We start from the raw sequence: 11,647 nt of genomic DNA, 5'->3' as shown, positions 1-11,647 counted from the left end.
TTCGACAGCTTCGAGTGGCGGCTGCGCAATATACCTATTGCTTGAAAGGGAAGGCCAGCCGCCAACAAGAGTTGAGACTGTTTACAGGAGAGGTGGGCAGGGCAAGGGCAAGGCGATCGTTTTTTGCTGCTGCTTTTAGTGTGTGCAAAAGTGTGAGAGAGCAGGCTGGAGCAGTGGGAGAGATGAGAAGCAGGGCCCTTTGCATCCCTGCTAAAGGAGCAGCTCCGCCAAACTCTTCCTGTCTATGAACTCTTTTCATGCCAGTTGGTCATCATAAAAAAATACTACAGTATTTAACGTTAAGAGCAAATGTCTGAGTTTGCTTCCCACTCTTTTCTCACCATCACGTTTTGCTTCTGTGTCGTGTCTTTCAGGTTATATAGGCCTGCAGGCTAGTACTAATTTGGTTGTGTATAAGCCACCTCAGAGTTTTTTTGACTGAAGAGTGGGGTACAAATGCTCTAAATAAACAGCAATAAGTAATAGCTGCTCTTAGTATATCGGAGATACCAATTTTTAAACCATATAATCCTGCCACATGTTAGCATCTCTGCTGAATGTTAGCAGTGTGGTGGTGCAGTAATAAAACTGGTAGCACATTTGCAAAGCTAAGCAGGGTTCGATATGGTATTAAACTGGATGGGGGGGGGGGCACGTGTTGAGATTCCTATTAGACTAATGGCCTGTAGGGTCCCTGAGGAGGAACAATGAATATATGTGAACTGTCCAAGTCAAGGTGCTTAGTACTCAAGGCTGGGCAGGTTATTTCAGTAGCTGAGGCAAAAAAATCTCACAAGTGCCTCTCCCTGTCAGTAAAAATACAATAAATTAAATAACAAGTTGGTGATTGTTCATGATACCCAGAATTAGCTCCTTAAGGCAGTTCTTTTACCAGTTGGAAGATGCCTGAGGCACATATCTAAAATCAATGGCAAATAAGATTCAGAGCTAATTTTAAAAAACATAAAAAACAAAACACCTAAACAGATAAAGGGTAGGTTCACATTAGCAGCTTAAAACACAAGCCATATTTACATAGCATCTTATTATGAGCAGCTGTGTCTAAGGAGAGAGAGAGAGAGAGAGAGAGAGTGCCAAGGCATCAAAATTAACCCGGAAAGCGAGTCTTCAAGCAAAAGAACTGCCGCCCTACAACCTAGCTGAGTTCCCTGTGTCGTAATATTTCCCTTTGCCATGCAGCTCGGAGAAAGCATCTGCGCAGGCTGCAGGACTGACACGCCGCCTTCTCATTGGCGGGGTGTGTCCCCCCTACGCCCCCGTCCTAGCCAATCACCGCCCGCGCTCTTTCCAAAAGAGAATGTGGGCTGGGTAAGGCTGCTTGCACACGCCGAGCAACCCTCTGCGCGGCTGGATCGGGCGCTGCTTCTCTGCTCTGCTTGCGGGGAGCGTTTCCCATCCACGCAGCTAGCCCGCTGCCCTTTCCTTCCTTTCAGGCACCCAGGTGAGTCTTGGTTTTATCCTCTTCCCGCGATTAGTAAGTAGTGGGATGCGCATCTGATCTAGGGCAATAAGTGGGGAGGAAAGGACGAGGTGCAGGCAGCGCCAATTCTGACCGCCCCAATCGCTAGAGGACTTCTTTGTTAAGGGTGTGTTTGCGTTGGGCACTTTTTCTCCCCCCGCCCCGTCCCGGAGCCTTGGGGCAGCGCCTTTTTCTTCTCATTCACCTTCCGGTTGCATCATCTAGTTCTCAACAGGTGAACTGGAAGCAGCGCCAAACGGCAGATGATGGGTTTTAATTTATTCTTGCTTGCTTTAGTGAAGGTTGTTTCTGAACGAACTTTATTTCTTTAATTTTTCTTGGTTGGGGGCCAGCCTTACCTTGCTATCTCTCCAGAAAACAGCAAAACCCCATTAGGCAATGGAGGGGAAATGCTTACTAGGACAGAGGCAGTAATCGTTGTTGTTGTTGTTTATTTAGTCGTTTAGTCGTGTCCGACTCTTCGTGACCCCATGGACCAGAGCACGCCAGGCACTCCTGTCTTCCACTGCCTCCCGCAGATTGGTCAAACTCATGCTAGTAGCTTTGAGAATACTGTCCAACCATCTCGTCCTCTGTTGTCCCCTTCTCCTAGTGCCCTCCATCTTTCCCAACATATAAAGGTAAAGGTACCCCTGCCCGTACGGGCCAGTCTTGACAGACTCTGGGGTTGTGCGCCCATCTCACTTAAGAGGCCAGGGGCCAGCGCTGGCCGGAGACACTTCCGGGTCACGTGGCCAGCGTGACATCGCTGCTCTGGCCAGAGCCAGAGCCGCACACGGAAACGCCGTTTACCTTCCCGCTAGTAAGCGGTCCCTATTTATCTACTTGCACCCGGAAGTGCTTTCGAACTGCTAGGTTGGCAGGCGCTGGGACCGAGCAGCGGGAGCGCACCCCGCCGCAGGGATTCGAACCGCCGACCTTTCGATCGGCAAGTCCTAGGCGCTGAGGCTTTAACCCACAGCGCCACCTGCGTCCCCACAGCGCCACCTGCGTCCCCACAGCGCCACCTGCATCCCCTTCCCAACATATACTTCTCATGAAATCCTCTACCTAGGCTGTGTACATAACCATACATTTAAAGTACACATGCACAGTCATAGGAACTGTAGTTTACCCTTCAAAGAGCTACAGTTTCCAATATTCTTTTTTTTGGGGGGGGGGTGATTTTATGTATAGTGTGTACACACATGGGCATAGCAATTATTTTTGTTGGGGGAGGGGCAGGCATTTTGTTAGGGGAGGCAGAATCTCAGTTAGCTATGTATTTTTATTGATTTTTATTGATTTAGTTAGTGGGGGATTTGCCCTCCATTTGGCTAAGCCCATGTGTACACAACCTGTTTCAGTTATTAAAGCAAAATCAGTCTGTTTCAGTTATTAAAGCAAAAACAAACCACAAAAAATTAGGCAAGGACTATTATAGTTTCTGGGCTTGATTGATCATGGTGTGGGTTGGGCCTTTCGTCTGCTCCAGCAGGCCTCTTTTTATGTATTCTAGAAATAGATTTCTTAGGGTGGTACTGACAGTGTGACGTTAAGTAATTTTGCTCTGAAATGAGCTGCACTGAATTCTGTTGGGCTTACTCCCAGGTAGGTGAATGTAAAATGTTGCTAGAGCCGTTTGCACTCCCTACCAGGTGCAGATGTTATGAGTTTTAAAATGCAGTTGCAGCATTCATATTTCAGTCCTCCTTAAGCAAAACCCAATTCCAGCCTTATAAGTGAAAATGTGATTAATCTGAAATGCATCATTTAGATGAAGAACATTAACGCTGGATAGAGAATGAGTGTAGTTCTCAATTCAGTTCTACATTCTGGCCACTATGTAGGAAATGAAAAGCTGAACTTAACTCAAAAGTGTATGACTCATTTGAGCCTACATCTTGCCGAAATGCATGGACATTAGAAACAGGATCTGCCTTGGTTGGGCATCTTGGGCAAACTCAAGTTACAAATGCCTTTTGCAGATACGATGGTTGGAGAGCTTTTCTGAAAGAGTTCAGAGGTCAAAAGATACTGGATATGGTTCCAGTCTGGCAAAATTCCAGAAATTTCTGTGGTTTCCTTTTTCTTAAAGGGATCCGTTCCTACAGTGTTTTTTTCCATTATGCCTGCAAATTCATGGTATGAGACTGAATGCTTTACCTTTTGTTGCAGGTATACCCTTTTTGCCCTGGTGAAGCAGTGATCTTAGATACTGCACATACCTCCCAGGATCTTTTTGTTGAAAAGGGGCAGGCATATTTAGAAGCAATTTACAAGAAAAGGTACAAGTTGTTCCTCAGGGTCCTTTCCAACTATACAATTCTATGATTCTATGAAGATAAAACAACAGATGTCCCTGAGGCTTGAAATTCTGTGACTGATTTACAGAGCATTTGTACTTGGCAGTAAGTCCCACTATGTTCTATAGGGGTTGTACCCATATAAGTGTGCCTTAAAAATCATTTGTATGCAGTTACTGTAAGTGTGGGTAAGCAAATAGTTATGTGGAAGGGAAAACATTTTTAAAGTTCCGCACTGCTTTAGAAGTAAAACAGTGAACAGTTCTTTTCCTATACCTGGTTTATTCTTCTGAAGTCTTATTCGGTTAAAAAGAGGCATTATCTGAGATAGTGTTTACTCTTGCTAATTATTAAGTTGTTGACGTAATATAGGCAGATTGTATATAACTCTCACATGGATCTTTGAAGATGCAGTTTGGTGAGCATGTGCCTCAGGGAATGACAAAATGAGCGTTCTTGACACACCCTCCTCAACTGCAGCATTGGAAATGTCCTAAAGACTGAAACTGAAGCTTTGTTCACACCTTCATAATTTCGCATTTGTTGAATATATGGAGGGGAAGTGGGATCATTATGCTTGCTAGCTTTGCCACTGGCTGTGCTGAAGGTAAGAATGTGCTCTGAGTGCATGCAACTGGAGGGTCTTCATTCTTAGTTGCAACTCCTGATCTTTAATTCAGATCCTACATTCACACAGAGCTTGTTCTCACCTGTATCAAGGCTGTATCAAGTGTATCAAGGCTGGGGATAAAGTAAGCAGAAACCATCCTGGTCCCTCTTGTGCATTCAGCGAATGTGTAAATATAAAATGAGGACAGGGCTCGTGCACTTTGGGAATAGTCAATTGACAAAAAAGGTGGGGATGAAAGAGAGCCCAAATGTGTGTGTTTGTGTGGTAATGATAGATACCTATCTTTTGATTCCTCTCAAACAAAATGAAAATCCGAGTCTTGAGTGGAAGGGATGATAGGTATTCTGTGAAATCGTTTCATGAGTTGATGGAACATGTTTGTATGATTATTGTAGCTGTTTAAGGGAATTCTATCTTAGGCATAACTTTCCAAATACTTAGATGTGGGTTTAATTGCCTGTACCAGTAGATGTAGCGATAGACAAGACACCTTAGCTCAAATACTTTATTAATAGGTTGTGCATGTCCAAAGAGTTTTGTGCTGTGGTTTTGTTCTGTGGTAACTCACTTTCTGGCAAGAGCGTGTAATTGCTGTCTTTATGCCAACAAGCATTCATATATGAAAGGTAATATAACTGCCATCTTCAACGTTGTAAAGATAAGACATAGATATACACAAGGTTTGAAGATGAGGCTGAAAAAACAAGGTTGAACAGGATTTGGTTCTTTTTTGATAATTTAAATCCTTTGATAAGTAATGTGGCTTGCTGGCGAGATGCTTTAGGGTGTGTTTGGCTTTTGTTTGGGCCCCTCCAGACTGCTGTTTGTTTATTTTTGTGGGTGTTTTCTGCAATGTGACATCAACACAGTAGTACATTAATAGTGGATTTCTCCTGGGCCTTTATTCTGCTTCATTAGTTGTTCTGCAGTTCTTCCCCAGTGTTATTGCATTCTTGCCTCCAGGAGGAGCAGTCTTGGGCTATAACAACAACAAAGCCCCCAGAACATGTGTGCTATGAAAAGTCACAGGATTTTAGCAGAATATTTAATAGGAGCATGCATCTATTACAAATGCAGCAGTGTGGTCACTTCAGAGCTTTGCGGGCACAAATGGTATTCATAGAACCATGGCTTTAAATTGTGGTGCCCAGAACTGGACACAGTATTCCAGGTGTGGTCTGACCAAGGCAGAATAGAGTGGTACTATTATTTCCCTTGATCTGGACACTATACTTCTTTTGATGCAGCTAAATAGCATTAGCTTGTTTGGCTGCTGCATCACACTGTTGACTCAGGTTAAGCTTGGGTATAACAGTCCTGATAACATCATGAAAAACCCATCATGGGGAATCCTCAACATCTGGTGAGGCCCTTTTTATGAAATCTCACTGTTGAGTAAAGTCAAACTTTGGCTTTCAAGATAGTCACATGATTTCACTACAAATTGATTGAATTGTATTTTGTTTTTCTGGTAGTAGTTTCTGTGTGCCAAAAGATCAGGGTTCTTTCTACTGTTGCAGCATTACACTGTAAAAGTCACTTCTGGCCCTGTCTTTTCAATAACTGTTCCAAAGTGGGCTGTACTGAACTTCTGACTTTTCTCTCTATCCATACATATATCAAAGTCCTTAGGTGGGTGGGCTGCCTCATTCAGTTCAGGGAGGTAAGCTTTTTTTGAATACCCATCAGAGCATGTCTGTTGTCCCTTTTCTCACCCAGAGTTGATCCCTCCATAAAATGAGGTAAGCTTTGTAGGTGGTGTACCTGCGTGAAAGTGTGGGAGTACGCACACAGGCTTTTTGCACTTGAAATTGCCGGTTCATATTTGAAAAGATGGTCAGAGAGTGGCTGGCGCAATCCAGCCAGATGGACGGGGGACGGGGTATAAATAAAATTATCATCATTATTAAACTAATTATTATTAAGCATGTTTTAGTTTTCTGTTGGTTTTAATTTACATGCTACTTTTCCTTTGTATGTCACTTTGAGTTCCATTTTGTAAAAAGAAATGACTACAAAGTGCAAATAATAATAATAATAATAATGTTGTTCAGAGTGTAAATAGAAACCATTTGATTACTTTCTGTAGAAATCCTGTTTCCCTCTCAATCCCCTGATAGCTTAGCAAACTAGTAAACAAGTCATCAAGATAGGGATTGCCTTGTGATGTTTGAGAATGCCAGGATGTTGCTTAATATATTGATTCTGCAAATTCCAGTTATGTCAATATACCATACCCTGGCTCTGTATTTTAAAAATATTGACATCAGGTGCTTTGCAGCACTTCTGCTATCCTGGAGATTTATTGACAGTTACTTGGAGCACACGAGTCATGCTCAAGGTGGCATGTAGCAATGGGAAAATCAACATTTATGCAAATGCATACAAACAAAGACAATTAAAAGACCTGTTAAAATATCATCCTCTCAGTGTCTCTGCCAGAAAAATAAGCCCAAATGATACAAATTTAAAAACCCCCGATGATCTAGGCGTTGGGGTTTCAGACCCTGAGGGTCCAGTGGCCTACCTAAAGACATTATTGTAGTTTTTGGCACTGCAATGGAGAAACCTCTACCCAAAATGTTCATAAACACAACTTTGCTAAGAGCAGGTTTCTAGTTCTGTTCACCTCCTAGGAAGGAAGGAACATCCAGTTGAACTGGAAAGTGACAGTGACGGAGTCCATATCACTGACCTCATTCGAATCTGAGGAAAGTTAAAGTATTATTGAGATTTTTAATTTTAAAAATTAAGGATTTGCTGGATTTTGGAGTCCGTTTTGAAATGTGTGGCTTAATCTGAGGGCCTTATTAATTGTGAAATATCTGAAGTTGCTAAGGGGCCATTAGATTTTTGGCATCAAATTGCCCACCTTTTCTGACAGCTCTCATAACGGGTAGGCCAGGAACATGGAAAGGTAACATGGAAGCAGGCCCATGCAGAGCTTGCTTGAAGCCTGGGGCGGGAGTCTTGTTAGAATAAAGTTATGAACTCAAACAGGCTGCCCCCAACCCTCTGCATGGAAGAGTGATGAAATGGCATCCTTTTGGCGCCATATAATTGAATCCTCCACCCCGAAATGTTCCTGGCAGCAGGCTTGTGGTTTTCTTCACGCCTCCATGGTCCACTAGTGCTAACTTGCCTTGCCCTGCCTCTAGACAAATGAAGCCCAGCTTCCCATCCAATTAGCATCTTTGCTACATGATGTGTGATCTGGGGTTTCCCCCACAAAATTATCTTAAAAGCTTTTCTTCTCATTTTACTTATATTAGGGAAGTGAACCTGTAGGGGTAACAGAAGAATTAAAAAACCCCAACTAAAATATTTTACAAAGATAGGCCAAGGCTGGGCAAAGTTCAGGCTTGTATCAGCTCTACCGTATTTTTCCGTGTATAACACAATCCAGTGTATAAGACGACCCTTATTTTTGGGAGCCCAAAATTAAGAAATTTAACAATTAAGAAAGTTGTTGAGGGGTTTTTTTTTTGGGGGGGGGGAGTTGCAAGCACAGTTGTTGAGCTTCTTTTGTAAGTTTGTTAAGCTGTTTTTCAACGATCCCCCCCACTCTGGTTGATGGAACTGATGTTTTTCAACGATCCCTCCCACTCTGGTTGATGGAACGACGATAGAAGAATGGAGATCAAAAGTGATAGACTATGCAGAATTGGATAAATTAACTGGGAAAATCAGATATACTAAAGACCAAAAGTTCATCGAGGACTGGGGAAAATTTGTGGATTATCTGAAAAATATATGTGGAGTAAACACAACGCTAGTGGGATTTAAAGAGGCACTGTAAATAAAAATAAGTATTGTTTATTAGAAATAATGGGAGTAAGGAGGAATAATGGCAATACGAAAGAAAGGAATGTGCATTAAAGGTATAAATATGGATGATTGTCAGAGACGCTGGAGGAAGTCAAAAACAGTCACAATTTGTTGTATGTGGGATTAAATGAATAATTGGATGGAAATTTATAAAATGCAAATAAAAAAATTATAAAAAAGAGAAAGAACCCAAAAGAAAAGAAAAGAAATTTAACAATTAAGAAAGTTGTTGAGGGTTTTTTTTGGGGGGGGGGGGAGTTGCAAGCACAGTTGTTGAGCTTCTTTTGTAAGTTTGTTAAGCTGTTTTTCAACGATACCCCCACCCCCACTCTGGTTGATGGAACTGGTGCCGTAACTCACCGCATACTGATACCCACCATAAGCAGCCCCCTTGCCAATGTTCCTCACCCACCTGCCAAAGTTGGCCCATAAAGGGTCAGGGAGATAGCAATCTGGCCAGCCCCTGCTTTAGGACATGAAGAACACATAATTATTGAGAGCAGTTGTGCATAAAAAGTATTTAACATGTGAAAACAAGGAGGATTTAAGGTAAACAACCTGCAAATGATTCCAGAATGCAGTGTTCTATCATGTGTTATTATCTTTAGGAGATTTGTGTGTAAAGCTTTTCTTCTGGGCACACCCTCTCCAGTCATAACAGAGCCCAATATTGTTTTCAAGGTCTGAGAAGTCCTCTTATCAAACTACCAGAGTTACATCTGTGAGTCAACTGTGGGCTAGCTTTGACTTGAGACTTTCTCTAGAAATGGAAAGCAGGTGATTTTCTTCCACAATGAACTGAATTTGTGATGCACCACTTAAATAAATACAGCCACACAAGGCGAATTCCATTTCCGAGGAGGAGTGGTTGGTACATAAGCGTTTCTGCTGAAGCATGCTCCACCCCAAGGTTTAAAGCAGAGCTTTCCAGTCTTTTCATGTTGGTGACACACTTTTTAGACATGCATCATTTCACGTTGCAGTGATTCAGTTTTGCATCATTTCGCGACACAGTAATTCAGTTTTACTAGGAAACGGGAGGTTAAACTGTTCCCTTTCCAGCCCCTGGAGGAGCGTGGGGTGTGTTCGCGTGACACACCTACACACTGCAGCCGACACACTAACGTCTTGCAACACACAGTTCAGAAAGCTCTGGTTTAAAGGGATACACAATTCAATTCAAGCTGTACTGTTCCAAGATGCAGAATGGGAAATCACATCTTGGGACGGCCCCCAACAATGAAATTTTGAAAATCCCAGCACATAAAACTAGCACATCAGAGCAAGTCCTACCTATCACTTTTGTCTCAGATGCAATACTTTCCTACAAGCAGGGACAGGCCTGTTAAACTACTCACCTACTAATTTTTGACATGGGCCTTGTGCTGAATTTAGCAGAGACTGAAGGTCCAGTGAAATTGGGCCATTTTGCTGACTTGCTGCCACACAAACCTAAAGCACAAGTTGATCCCTAGTGTGATCAGCAATAGAGGCTTTTGTTCCGCCCTTCCCTATTAAAGCCCCTCAGCTACATGTTATGATTTGCTTGTCTTTCTATGATTCTCTTCTCTGTGCTAGACACACACAGTTCCTTTCTGATAGAGACTTGTTTTCTGAACTCCTGACCATCTTTGTTCTCTTTGTCTGAACCCATCCCATCATTTTAAAAATGCATCACTCAGAACTAGACTGTTCTCCAGGCAAAGTCTGACTAGAGCAGAATAAAGTGCAGCTATTACTTTGTGTGTCCTGGAAACAATCTGTTAACCCAGCCTGCTGTCGCATTAGCCGCTTTGCAGCTGTGTCACGCTGCTGACTCATGTTCAGCACTGACCAGCTGCAATCCTGAGATCATTTTCACATGTCTGACTGTCAAGACACTATACCCAATCCTATACCTATGTATCTTATTTCTAAAGCACTTTATTACCTCAGTGCAGACCTTTGCATCGGACACATATTTTTGAAGGAGTTCAATTACATGTATTTAAAATCCCACTCTTTTAGCCAAGAAATACAGTCATACCTTGGGTTGAAGTAGCTTCAAGTTAAGTATTTTCGGGTTGCGCTCTGCGGCGACCCAGAAGTAACGGAGTGCGTTACTTCCGGGTTTCGCCGCTCGCGCAGACGCTCAAAATGACAACACACGCATGTGCAGAAGCAGCGAAACGCGGCACGTGCAGATGCACAGTCGTGTCTTACGTTTACTTCAGGATATGAACAGGGCTCCAGAACGGATCCCGTTCGTATCCAGAGGTAACACTGTACTCCCAAAGCAGCTAAGGATTCTCACATAGAGAGACAGAGATGGATGCCGCCCTCAGGATTACAATCTTAAAAGACACAGAACAAAGTGAACATGGATTGGGAGGCAGGAGGAAATAATTTAACAGTTTCAAGTTCTTAGTTACAGTTTGTTCTAACAGAGCATGTACCTAAGATGTGAGATGGAAAAGTTCAAGGAGAGGAGGCACTAAAAGTTGCTGCAATCTTAGCTGCATCAATAGGTAGATTCTGCAGTGCTGCTCCCTCCTCCCCCAGTCTGATGTTAATCATAGAATCATAGACCTGGTAGGGACCACCAGGGTCATCTAGTCCAACCCCCTGCAATGTAGGAATATTTTGCCCAATGTGGGGCTCGAATCCACAACCCTGAGATTAAGAGTCTCATGCTGAGTGAGCTGTCCTGGGAGCCCAGCAGTCAGGTGACAGTTTTGCAGGCTGTTTCTTTTCCTTTTTCCTGTACAGTTTCACACTTTTCTATATATCGGACCCCAGGACAGTGGAGGGAAGGGAAATGCTTTAATTTCTCATTTCTCTTCTTCCCCGCCAGCCCAGTTTGTTTCTCTCCCCTGCTTCCACATTGCTACTTCTTGCCACAGAGCGTTGCATGCAGTGCCAGGATGATATCGTAAATACCAACAAGATTTTGGAACGACTCCCAGGCTCCTTAATATAACTGATTAACCTTAGGAAATAGATATCCCAAATCTGTTTGGCAAGACCCATGCTATGAGTGGAGCTGAGATTACACACCCTTAAGGCTATAAATGTCATGCAAAGTGTGATGACCGGCTTCTGTACACTGATACACTGAATGCCACTCAAGTGGGTGTTGCATAATCTTGGCACACATAAGGCATTACTATGAAGTAACTGAGATCTTCCTAGTATCATTTGCAACTGCCATGGAAGTTGTAGGGCATAAACAGAAGATGGATATAGAAGGGTCTATATCAGGGAAGGGGAACCCGGTGCCCTCCAGGTATTGCTGGAGTCCAGTTGCCATTACTCCAGCCAGCATAGCCAGTGGTTGGGGATGATGGGAGCTGGAATCCAACAAAATCTGGAGAGCTACAGGTATATATGGAAGCACATTGTCCTGCACCTGGACCAATGAGG

The 11,647-nt window shown here is 43.1% G+C and overlaps 1 protein-coding gene across 3 annotated transcripts in view; it reads left to right on the top strand.

Annotated features, from left to right (window-relative positions):
* Positions 1–1,343: 1,343 nt before the first annotated feature.
* Positions 1,344–11,647, top strand: part of LOC307215377 (cystathionine beta-synthase-like) — a 39,332-nt gene continuing 29,028 nt past the window's right edge. The window contains exon 1 of one of the 3 annotated variants that reach the window (XM_079974571.1): positions 1,344–1,462. The gene's annotated coding sequence lies outside the window, so the exon portion shown is untranslated. Of the gene's footprint in view, positions 1,463–3,730; positions 3,892–4,517; positions 4,539–11,647 lie in introns of those variants that run through there. The other 2 variants (XM_079974572.1, XM_079974573.1) reach the window with 2 other exon arrangements.

This window comes from Podarcis cretensis (genome assembly GCF_951804945.1).
Source record: "Podarcis cretensis genome assembly, chromosome: 4".
Taxonomy (NCBI): domain Eukaryota; kingdom Metazoa; phylum Chordata; class Lepidosauria; order Squamata; family Lacertidae; genus Podarcis; species Podarcis cretensis.
This window is presented reverse-complemented; position numbering and strand designations above follow the sequence as displayed.